The following is a 12,751-nucleotide window of genomic DNA, read 5'->3' as shown; positions in this document are numbered from 1 at the left end:
ATTAAAAATACTCGTACATATTACAAATATTGATGGTTCATTTTTACCACGTTTTTCTTAGCTCGTATTCTTGTTTGTCCGGTGGTTTTTTATCCAGTAAAAATCTTGCAATCGATTTTTAACTAACTTCCCGACTAGCTAGACATTTGAAACTTGTAGAAGATATGAGAACACGATGCCAATGCTTTCTTTTAATACTTTTAGCCATCTATAAGTAGAATTGAATTCATTTTCAGTTAATTCTGTTTTGTATGAAAAGTTATTTCGGAAGAAATCCGTAATCCAATCCACTATTATTGGTTGCTAAGTGGGTAGTCCTAGCAACTTAATTATTAATATATACGTGCGTTACTATGAAAATCAAAATGACATTTCAGTATTCTATATTTGTTTGTTTGTTTGTTTTTTTTTATTTACTTCATATCAGGAACAAGTTTGAGCATAATAATTGAACAGAAAATTTAAAAACGTTGTATATAAAAAGTTCTTATTATCTTGTAATTATTATTTTTAAATTCATTAAGCCCTGCCTAAATCAAACTATAATAGATAAAAATATTATTATATCTATAAAATATCCAAAGTTATGTATGATTTAATTGCATAATTTTAGATATTTTATAGATTGACGAGTTATTTTTTTCTATTAATTATTTATTATGGCTTGGTTTTCGCAAGGCTTAATTGAATCTTAAAAACTAACCAACAGCAGCTGTAAATAATTGTAGTCTTATTTCAACGAAAACAAATACGTATGACTAACAAAGTTTAGTGTGCACTATTTATGGCAGATTTTAACAGCGTACCTCCACCCTTCGCCACTGGGACGCCACTTCTAAAACAACCATTGAATTTAAAGTTTATAATATTAACTACTAATGATGTATAACCATTTAATTCTAAGCATTAATAAGCGATGTGCAGACGCCGTAAGTAAGTAAAGAGAATCAATTAGAGCTAACACGATAATTGATTCGCGGTCAAAATGAAATGTCCTCCGTAAACACTTTCATCCCCCCGAGTCGAAGGTCGTTAAACAGCAGGGCGCTTATTCAGACCACGTTTTTCCATTAGCCCCCGCTTTAAATCCACTTCCGGCGGTACTCGCCAAACGACAATTGACCTCCGTCGTCTTTTTTTCTTCATTTTACTTCACTACGAGTCTGACAAAATCATTTTCAGATCATTTCTTGCAACATTGTACGGCTGCTTCAACGCCATCAGTAAAGCCATGAAACTGCGCTCGAAATGGACAGGAGCACACCGGAACTCAGCTCCGGTTCGTAAAATCCCTGAAATTATCGCTCCGTCTCGTGGAATAATAAAATTTTTCGTTTACGTTATATTTAGGGATTGCAATACCGGTATTTCAAAACCGGTATTCCAGTATTTATCAATACCGAAATACCGGTTTTAAAAATCGAAAATACCGGAATTTTCGGTATTAAGAAAGCACACTCGTTTACGTCTTTGAAAATGAATTATAAGTTATGTGCTGCTAAAATGCAAACATATTGAGTGAATCCAACAGAGGTGAAAAAATAATAATACAAATTTCATCAAAATATATAAGTAATTGTCGCGATGAATTATCATAATATTATTTCGAAATAGAAAACATCCGTGACAAATTCTATAAATATTGATGACTTTTTGATGAGGATTGGATGAGGTTTTTGCTATAAAATAATATTTTAAAAATATTTTAATAGCTATATGTATTGATAAGCACCTACTTCTGTTTTTTAATGTTTAAGAAATACAGGTATCCAATAATAAATACCGAAAAACCGGTATTGACATTTTCATTCGGTATTGCAATCCCTAGTTATATTATATACGCTCATTTTAAAATAAAATTAGTTAAATTCAAGGGGCATTGTCATATTATTATTATTATAGTTTGTCGAAAAAATCATTGAGAAGTATCTCGAATAAATCATTAAGTTAGTATATTGTTTTATTTATTATAACAAATGTTTCTAACACAATTATTTTATTATTAAATATCACAACACATGTTGTGATATTACCGGAGACATTCTGAAAGTTATAATATTTTCATATATTTTTTACACTTTCCTCGTAAACACAGAAAACATTCGACTGCGGCGTAATTCTATCTATCAGATCGAAAAGCACATTTAAGACGGTACTTCAGTGAAACGGCAAATAATTTTCAACTATAGGTGCGACGAAATTTCGGACTGGCTGGCAATCGGAGAGCGAAAGTCGAGCTGTGAAGACGTCAATTTGTTTGTGATGGCGACGGGGGAATTAATTCTTAAATCGTGTAAAGATGACTAAAAAACGTTACCCATTTACTTGAAAAAGAAAACATGTCAATGAATATATTATTATTATTAGTAATAGAACAATAAACATAATATTAAATGGACGCATGTTGACTTGCATGACAAATTATGTTTTATTCTGCACGCGTCGTTTACACATTTTTCGCGTCGCGTAGTCACGATCGTTTTAAACCGTGCCCCAGCTGAAGTTATAGCTTTAAAGAAATTTTCTTTCATGACAGGTGCTACATATTTTCAAGTTGTAAAAAAGTATTTCATAAAATTACTTTTTTATGGTAAAAGGGAGGGGGCCTAATTTCTGTTTAGCTACAAGCATTTAGATTGAAGTTTATGACATAAGTTATATTTTTATCGTTAAGGAGATTATTTCATAGCCCTAAATAATTTAATTATTGTATGATTAACAATAAACTTTGTTTTAAAACCATATTAATTACCTCTTTGAACTTAACTTTTCTTCTTGTCTTTTGTCTGTCTAATTAGACATGCGTCGTTCGCGAACGTACGAATCTTTTTAAACGAATCTATAGCCAGCGAATGAATCGGTCCCGTGTCATCTGGCGCTTATGCAGTTCGTCTAGTTCGCGCAGTATAGGATAAAACGAGGGTGTGAGGATACGTTGCCAGGCGAACTACATTTGTCATTCACCGCGAACTAGATCTGCGAGAGTGAGAGCGCAGTATAGGAAGAAATGAGGGTGTGAGGACGCGAAACACAAAAGACACAATTGACCTAATCTGTCCGAACAAATCACTATTCGTAATTGACCTAATCTGCCAGAGTCCCTATTAAGTGACTCATTTCCCATGTGTATGTCTAATAGTTCAGTAGCAGAGTAGTTTACCCCTATAATATGAGGTCTGATTTGCACCTACCTCGTGTAGAAAAATGTATATTTTTCGCCCTCTGCTAGTACTGGAGTATAAGGCCTATCAGGCACAGTGAAACCTTTTTGGGCCGACCACATTTTTTACGTGAAAAATATTTTTCTAGTGGCAACCCTAGTAGTCCATTACGCACGTTCTATTTTTATTTGAAGCTTTTCAGCCATCTCTCCCTTTACATACAACCATTGACTTATTCATACAATACATAAAAACCTTTCCTCCCATTGCAGTATTATGTTTCCTAGTGAGTATACTAATATTTTATTCACCTAGTCAACATAAACATTTGAGTCAACTAGAGTCATGACTCACATTTTGCAATTTTGTCATTGAACATACTGTCTCTGTTCTGGCAGAACACACTAACTGGAGAATACTAGTTTTGAGTAATTTGACTTTGAAGTTGTTAAAATGTTTGAAATGGTCTATCATGTGAGTTTATTAAGTAATCGTAAAAAATATGACTTTAAAATAAAGACTCTTTATTTATTAAGAAGGTTTCCAGACGGTAAAGTTTGAAATAAGGAACATTTTGGTATAACTAACTCAATATGTCATTTTTTCGAATTAGTGTCTTCTGCCAGAACATGGACGATAAATAGTTTTGAAAAACACTTCTGAGAAAATATATTATAACCAAAACCTGATGAGCAGGTATTAAAAGGCCAATAGTTAAAATTTGTCGCAATTAGTATGTCGCCTCGTGGCGTAGAGGATAATGCGCTGACGGGGCGTAAAACCAAGAGATTCTGGTTCGATTCCAGCAGGGTGGCTTACTTTTTTGAAAAAGATTTTTTCTATTGGTTATAATATATTTTCTCAGAAGTGTTTTTCAAAATTATGTATGTTCAATAATTAGAATGGTACATTCTTAAATCTTGTGAATTATTCGTTGAATAAAAAAAATAGTTAATTAAAAATTTTGTTATTGTTTAGTTACATATACCAAGTGATTCTAAAGGCACATGAAGAAAAATAGTTGGCTATCAAAAGTCACTTTAAACTTAAACCATGTAAAAATCGTTAACAAAGTTGACTGTTGGTGTCATAACATAACTCACATTGTTCAACTGTCATCAAGACCTTTCTAACCAATCAGGAAGCTCTAGTTCTGTGTGCCTGCAGCCTTTTATTAGCAGCCATTATATAGATATATATATATATATATATTTTAAACTCACTCATTAATATTCAAGGAGGTTCAATACTTTTATTCTAATACAAAAAACAGTGCTCTGGTGGTTTTTTGCAATTGTCTCAAAACTCGTTTTTTTGAATATGTGAGTTATGATTCTAGGCATCTCATTTACGTAGTTATAACAGTGAAACTAAAAAAAACGGGATTTTAACCCGTAAAACCACTGGTATCGCACCAATATACTCTAACCAATTAAGCTACAAGCCTCCTACCTAATTGCGATAGTTTAAACTAGTAGGTTTTTCCGCCATGAAATGCTTATCAAATTGCGTTATTATTGACTATAGGTTTTTGTGTATTAAATCAAGGAATATTAATTACATTAATTACTAACCGACGTCCGGCTCTCGCCAAATGTTTAGTTAGAACGTCTACTTGAACTTGCTAACAATTTTTAATAAATCATTTCATTTATTCAACGAATAATTCATAATATTTGAGAATGTAACATTCCATATTATATTATATTGAACATACATAACTTGAAAACACCTCAGATATATACACACTAAAAAAATCACATATGAAAAAATGCGATGCTCGACGGGATTTCAAAAACCTATGTTTGCTATTTCTAATAAAAATGCTGTTAATACTTTCCATGAAGTATGAACATCGAAAAAATTAGAAAATTAAAATGCACAATATGTACATAGGAGAAGAAATAAGTTGTTTAAGAAATAATATCGACAAATAATTACAAGATAAAAAGAACTTTTTATATACAACGTTTTTAAATTTGCTGTTGAATTATATAAACTTGACAATTCTATGTATTCACAATTTAGGACAAATAAGGCAATTGTCAACAAATCATTTTTTTGATATTTTGCAACAAACCAACAAACAAAGAATACTGAAATGTCATTTTGATTTCCATAGTAACGCACGTATATATTAATAATTTAGTTGCTAGGACCACCCACTTAGCAACCAATAATATTGGATTGGATTACGGATTTCTTCCGAAATAACTTTTCATACTAACTTGACTTGACTTGACTAGCTTAAACGATCAAAAAAAAATTGTATTTGATAGAAATAATAATACTGAAATGTCATTTTGACACTCATATTGATTTCCATAGTAACGCACGTATATATTAATAATTTCCTAGCAACCAATAATAGTGGATTGGATTACGGATTTCTTCCGAAATAACTTTTCATGCAAAACAGAATTAACTGAAGATGAATTTAATTCTACTTAAAAATGGCTAAAAGTATTTCAAAAAGGCATTGGCATCGTGTTATGATGTATTGTAAAAGTTTCAAATGTCTAGCTAGTCGGGAAGTTAATTAAAAATCGATTGCAAGATTTGTACCGGACAAATAAGAATACGACCTAATACAAACGTTGTAATAACATCTATTATTATGATTCAAATTCAAATATATTTATTTTACATAGGTACCGTGAACATTACAAATTATAAATTTAAGACGTTCACAACATGACATTTAAAATTAATAAAGAGACAGAATAAAGAAGAAATAAATATATGCAGTATCACAAAAACAGCATGAAAAGTAAAGTAAAAGGTACAAAATTATAAAAAAAAATACTTATATAAAAAATATAAATTATAAAGCATGGAAACACACCGAATGAGCTAAGTGGACCCTATTTTAAGAATTTATAAAACAACGCCCACCTATATATATGTATATATATATATATATATAATACTCATCTCACGTAGGTGGAATATATCTTTAGATTAGTTTGTAGCAAATTGATAAACACACAACACGTACAATTTAATTATCCTGTTCTCTCGGAATAAAATTGTATATTATTTTACCTAAGTATATTAAATTGTATGTAAATATATTCTAAATTTAAGACTTTCGCAAATATTTTCGTTGCTCGGTATCCCTACTTAATTAAGGCCGCTCTGTGTAAAATCATTATCGTTCAACAACTCCGGCTCCGATTCGCTGACACCACAAATTAATTTCTTTGTCATTTTTTGCGTGGGCCGCTCCTTACTAATATGATAGTGGCATGGCAGACTCAATTAAGGCTACCGGGGTCCGGGACGCGTTTCATTTAACACAATATCTACGCATACAACTGACATGACGCACCAGCAAAAAGTTCACATTGTACGTTTTGGAATAAATTTTTTGCAATAATTCGCCACGGATCAGTTAACCTGGAGATATAGTCTAAGCTGGAGAGACTGGTGCTTTTGAATAACCTTCGGGGAAGGCGAGGCAATGGAAGAGTGATCGTTACTCTACCCTGAAAGAAGACCGCGAGAAGAAACAAATACGAGTTTATTACAACGTTTTTATTAGCTCGTATTCTTGTTTGTCCAGTGCAAATCTTGCAATCGATTTTAACTTACTTCCCGACTAGTTAGACATTTGAAACTCTTAGAATATATCAGAACACTATTTTAATTAGTTAATAAAACTCCATATGATATCGAACACATAAATACAATTACACTCACGATGGCCGCGCGGCTTAAGCGTCGGCCTATAGCGTCGTGGGTACCAGGTTCGAATCCTGGTTCTGGCAGGTAAACATATTGTTTTTCAATCTGTGTATGAGCCAGAGTATGGACCTAATAGGTTGAGCATGTGGCTGACATCCATTTCTCATAAAAACAAAATCTGTTAATACAAACCTCCACCCTGTGGAGGCCTATAATTATGATCTTATTAGGATCGGACATGGTCAAAATAAAAAAAATATCAACATTTTTATTTTGAATGTGGTCCAAAATATTCAAATAAGATATATTGCTAGGAAAATACTTAATACCAACATTTTCTACATATACTTAAGTCAAATATCAGGAATAAAATCATTATAACTTTAAAAAAAATATAAAACATTTCAATTCTGTTCCATATATAGATAGGTTTGTGGTAATATATATTATGAAAACTACTTCTAACTCATTTTTTGTTAACTTATATGTCACTAAATTAGAACTATTCTAACTTTTTTGAACTATTCTAACTTTTTAAAAAATTTTGAGGAGAGAGTTAATTGGTAAATAACTTACTGAAATTATTTATTATCTTTATGGATAAATAAACGGATCATATTTTAGTAGGATTATTGATGAAAAAATGGTGCATACACTAAACTTGTCTATATTATAAATTAATAATAAATAACTGAAGTGGGCTGTTTCAAAATACTCTTCTGCAAAACATTTCAAATGTGAGAATAGTTCTGCATTCAATGTATATTGTACTCAACTAATCATCAGCACCTCAAATATGTATTAATCTTTCTATATGGTATTTAATATCATTGTTTAACTATCAGAAATGTCAAAAAGACAAAATGCCGCCCCTAGGCAGCGCCAAAATGCCGCCACATTTTTTTATACAATAATTTTATCATCCTTTCATGACTCCAATATCTAAGAAATGTGTTGTATGAATACATTACTAACAAGATGTATACGATATTAAAAGATGTATACCACTAAATGCCATCCCTGCTTCAATAGATAATTAATAGGTATTGCGAGTCCACGGTTTCAGATACATTTAAAAATACGCCTGACAACTTCCAAAACTCGTGAGTGACTAGCAAACATTTTACACAAAATTGAGTAATTATGTACCTAGCTATACCTAATTCAAATATAATTCGTAAATCTGCACGTGGTATTGCTGTTCACCAAGGACGTGACGTCCAAGGAAAACAGAAGTAAACTAGACATCGTGAACCCAACAAAACATTTTTTTTTCGACCATGTCCGATCCTGATAGCATCATATGGGCCTCCACAGAGTGTAGGTTTGTATTGACAGATTTTGTTTTTTTTTTTACGAGAAATGGATGTCAGCCACTTGCTCAACCTATTAGGTCCATACCCTGACACACACAAATTGAAAAACAATATGTGTACTTGCCAGACCCAGGATTCGAACCTGGGACCCACGGCTTTATAGTCCAACGCTTATGCCGCGCGGCCACCGTGGGCGTAGTCCTATAGTCAAACATAGTCTTATTTAGGGCTCGAAATGGACCGGAACGCACCGGAGCGCCGTTCCTGTTCGTGAAATCGGTAAAATTATCGCTCCGTCTCGTGGAATAAATAATTTGACCGTCTGAGCTGGATAGGCCATATAATAGAAAATCTAATACACTTATTTTTATGAAAAAAACACATAAACTTTGATAACTTTACTATGTAAAAATCTTCAGAAAACTGTCGAGCGCTCCGGTTCGTAAATTTTTCCATTTCGAGCGCTGGTCCTATTACAACTTTTATAGTAATTAATACATTTTGTTTCCAACCAGTGAGATGAACTTTTTAATGGAAAGATATTTCCATTATTACTTGGTTTAGATGGCTATTTCTATATACCTAATGATTCTCCTCGATTTGCCGCCCTTCGGGTAACTGCCGCCCTCAAGCGACGCTCAATCTGCCTACCCCCACGAGACGTCACTGTTAACTATTGATGCGAATTTTAACTAAATTAAATCGAGTAAATAATAATTGTATTTTTAAATTAAAATAAATCGATCGGGAGCACAATTTCCAGTAAACTACGCCACTGGTATCTTCAAATGTCATTAGCGCCTCCCCTTCCCTTAAATAAGCCAATAAGAGGTGTCTTCAAATTTTGTAAGACTACTTGACACTTCGAATCTAATTACATACCGTCAAGATGACAATAATTAATTCCTGATTTTAATCAAACTTCAAGATGTTCTCGCTAAAGCTTTCCAATTAATAATAATTAACGTTTGACTGCGTTTAAGGTCAGTAAAAATATCTTGAAGTATTTCCATTTGATTAAATCGAGTTAATAAGAATTTCGAAAGTATCTTTAATGAGGGATGATATTTCGATGATTATTAATTTAATTTAAGAGCATACATAAGTGAAACGGCAAATAATTTTCAACAATAGGTGGAACGAAATTTTGCATCGTCGCCAAACGCCGAGAGGCATTCGAGGTTAGAGCACGTCGATTTTTTTTTTGTGATGGCGTCGTAAGAATATATTCTTATGTTGTGTAAAGATGACTAAAAAAAGTTATGCATGTTCTCGAAAAAGCAAACATGTCAATGAATGTATCATTATTATTACTAGTATTATAATAAACATAAAACTAAATGGATGCATGTTGAATTTTTATGACACATTATGTTTCGTTCGGCACGCGTCATTAGCACAATCCGCGCGTCGCATAAGTTACAATATTTTTAGATCATGCCTCAGCTGAGGTATAATAGCCTTAATAAAACGCATTTTTTATCGTACTTATTCCACTTTTATTAATAATTAATATCTGTGCATCTATTATATACACAAGACTGCTTTCGGCCGCTACGGCAGCTATCTAGGGTAGGTTTGTTAACATTTATTGTAACGATTACAATGAGTTAGCCGTCTAATCAGTCAAAACTGTCACGCTCTAAAATTTACCACAGCCCAAAGAGGTGCTGTGAAAACATAGCACTTATTGTAACAATTACAACTAACTTATTGTAATTACTTCGATACAAACCTACCCTAGATAGCTGCCATAGCGGCCGAAAGCAGTCTTGTGTATAGAATAGATGCGTTGGAACGGTTATGTCCACCTCAAAGGGACATTTTCAACTGAAGTGGAATAAATACGATAAAAAATTGCGTTTTAATAAAATTAATAATACAATGCATTTTCACCATGAATTGACAGTTATTACAATAAAATATACGATGACTTGGAATGGTTTCGTCCACCTCAAATGGACATTTTCAACTGAAGTGGAACAAGTACGATACAAATTTGCGTTTCATTTAATTAAATTAATAATATAATGCATTTCCCACCATAAAAGATATTCGAAGGGAAGTATCCGATAGCCTGGTCGCACATTGAAACTCTTCCGACTGCAACACGTCGATTTTGTCGTTGCGATTTTTCAAAATACGTGTAAGCTAATGTAGGTACTGCCACACATAGCGTTTACACACGGAAAAAACATCTTCTTGTTGCGGATAAAAAAATATGTAACTTTCTTAGACTATAATTATCAGTGGCAAAGGGTTACTTTTTGAAAGAGGTAGGCTGTGGGAGTAACCATGCTTGTCAGATATATTTGCGGGAAATAAGAAGATAACCCAATATTACTAGTGATGAATAGGTATGCTAAAACGAAGAAATTTCAAAAGCTTAATTGGTTTGTTATAGTTAGTTCATAAAAACAAACAATTAGTTTGAATTACTTATGTATTTTCCTAAACATTTATAAACGAAACATATGCTCAAAATATATTACTTATCTATCATCTATGAAAATATCCGTTGTTATATATATATATTATGTTCCATAACAATTTATAATTTAACCCGTAAAACTAGACATTTTAAAATACTTCTATATTTAAAACACAGACTTAGGTAGGTACAATATCAGATATCTAAATTATCTAATCAGGTAATGAGTGAACTAATAAATAAATAAAAATCACGAGATAAATTATTTTATATTTTTAACAACAATCAATACATGTTTATGTGATTGAATCCCATGGAAATTATTTTTTAAATTATCTTCTTATTAATTATTTTGAATAAAAGTGCTCTCGCGACGTAAGCGCTAACGAAACAGCTTGTACATTTGTATGCGGGACGCCAGACATTTTGAAATAATGAGAAAAAAACTTCATATTGAAAAACCCGTCGATTCGCGGGAAAATAATCCTATACAATATGTGAAGCGAAACGCGTTGTGCTCTATTTTTTTAAACTTTCGAGAGATGCCATAGATGGTGCTTATTGAAATATGGGAAAATATCGTAAAATTATGACAGTTATACGATAGATGTATTTGGGCATATTGAATATATTATTATTTGTGATTATATAAATACGTCAACATGAAAATAAAAATTATTTTTCTTAAGAAGGTAGGCTTTAAATAATCGCCTAGTATAGAGTTTTCGCCACTGATAATTATATACATCTAGACGCCACTCATTGCATTGCTAAATGAAGCTGCGTGCCGTGCGTTTGGTTTGTGGGCGCGCGAACGCATTCGTCAAATGTTTGAGACCATAGGCCATTTCGCTAGTGCTCGCCCAAAGTGCTCGCACTAGACGCTCAGAATTAAAATATAATTTTCTATTTTTTTACGTCATATAGTATTTTTAAGCCGTCAAAATGCAACCATTAGGTAAAGATATTCATAATTTAAGTTATTTTAAAGAAACACTAGGTCACTGATATTAAAATATATAATAATATACAAATAAATTATCACGAAATGTATCAACTTACCTATGAAACGTAATACCATCTTCTTGCTTATCAGTACGCCTACCACATTTTAATACAACACACAGAAACATCTTTTCTACTTAATTAACTAAAAATATTTACCACTGACTTTATGTTTAACACAAAAAATATCAATTTTAGCAACACGCGCTCGCAGGTTATCGACGCTTAGCTATGTATAATATAATCTAATATTTGGCGGCAACGCCACAGCAAATCATCTCCAACATCTGTAAACCTGTTATCTTACTCTAGCGCGTGTCGCAGAGATAATGGTGCCGAATACTTTCTCACTCGCACTTATGCATCGTTTTTGTTCAGGCCTTGGTAACTTGCCATGAAATCTATTCTATACACAAGACCGCTATCGGCGGTTATCGAGAATAGTTTATCATATTTTTGTATTGAGGTATTATAATTGTTACAATAAGTTAGCCGTCTAAACAGTCAAAACTGTCTACCTCACTCTAAAGGTTAGCATGGCGAAGAGGGATTCTGTTAAAACATAGCACTTATTGTAACAATTGCAACTAACTTATTGTAATCATAATGATAGTTCGATACAAAATTTGAAAAACTACCATCGATAGCCGTCGATAGCGGCCAATAGCAGTCTTATGTATAGAATAGATGCGCAGGGGTAGGTAAAATGATAAAATATCGCATCGGCGCATTGCTGGTTTCGGCTAGCCGCGTGAAGTTACTATCCCGGCATGGCCTCGCCTGTGCGCTCGGAAGAGAGTTTGATTTACGGTCATATCGCTGTGGAGAAATCTTATTTTGGTATGGTTTCAATATTGAAGCTCGAATTGATATAAATAAAAAGGATTTCAACTTATACACATTTATATTTTTATAAAAATCGATGTTTTTTTTTAAATAAATATACTTAAAAAATATTAAAACTATGAATTAGTCAAAAATCTCTACGATAAAACATAGAAAACTTAATAAACTAAATTTTAATAAAAAATATGACGGGATAATAAGATGGGGTCCTTTGACAAATTCACATTTTTTTACAATTATTGAAAGTTTATCATTGACTTAAAATATTAATTATTATTAATACATATTTATTAATTGTAAATTAT

This window comes from Rhyacophila brunnea, unplaced genomic scaffold, assembly GCF_057557595.1.
Source record: "Rhyacophila brunnea isolate RB1 unplaced genomic scaffold, BYU_Rbru_1.0 scaffold_23, whole genome shotgun sequence".
Taxonomy (NCBI): Eukaryota; Metazoa; Arthropoda; class Insecta; order Trichoptera; family Rhyacophilidae; genus Rhyacophila; species Rhyacophila brunnea.
The sequence above is the reverse complement of the archived record's forward strand: the minus strand, read 5'-3'. Positions refer to the sequence as shown.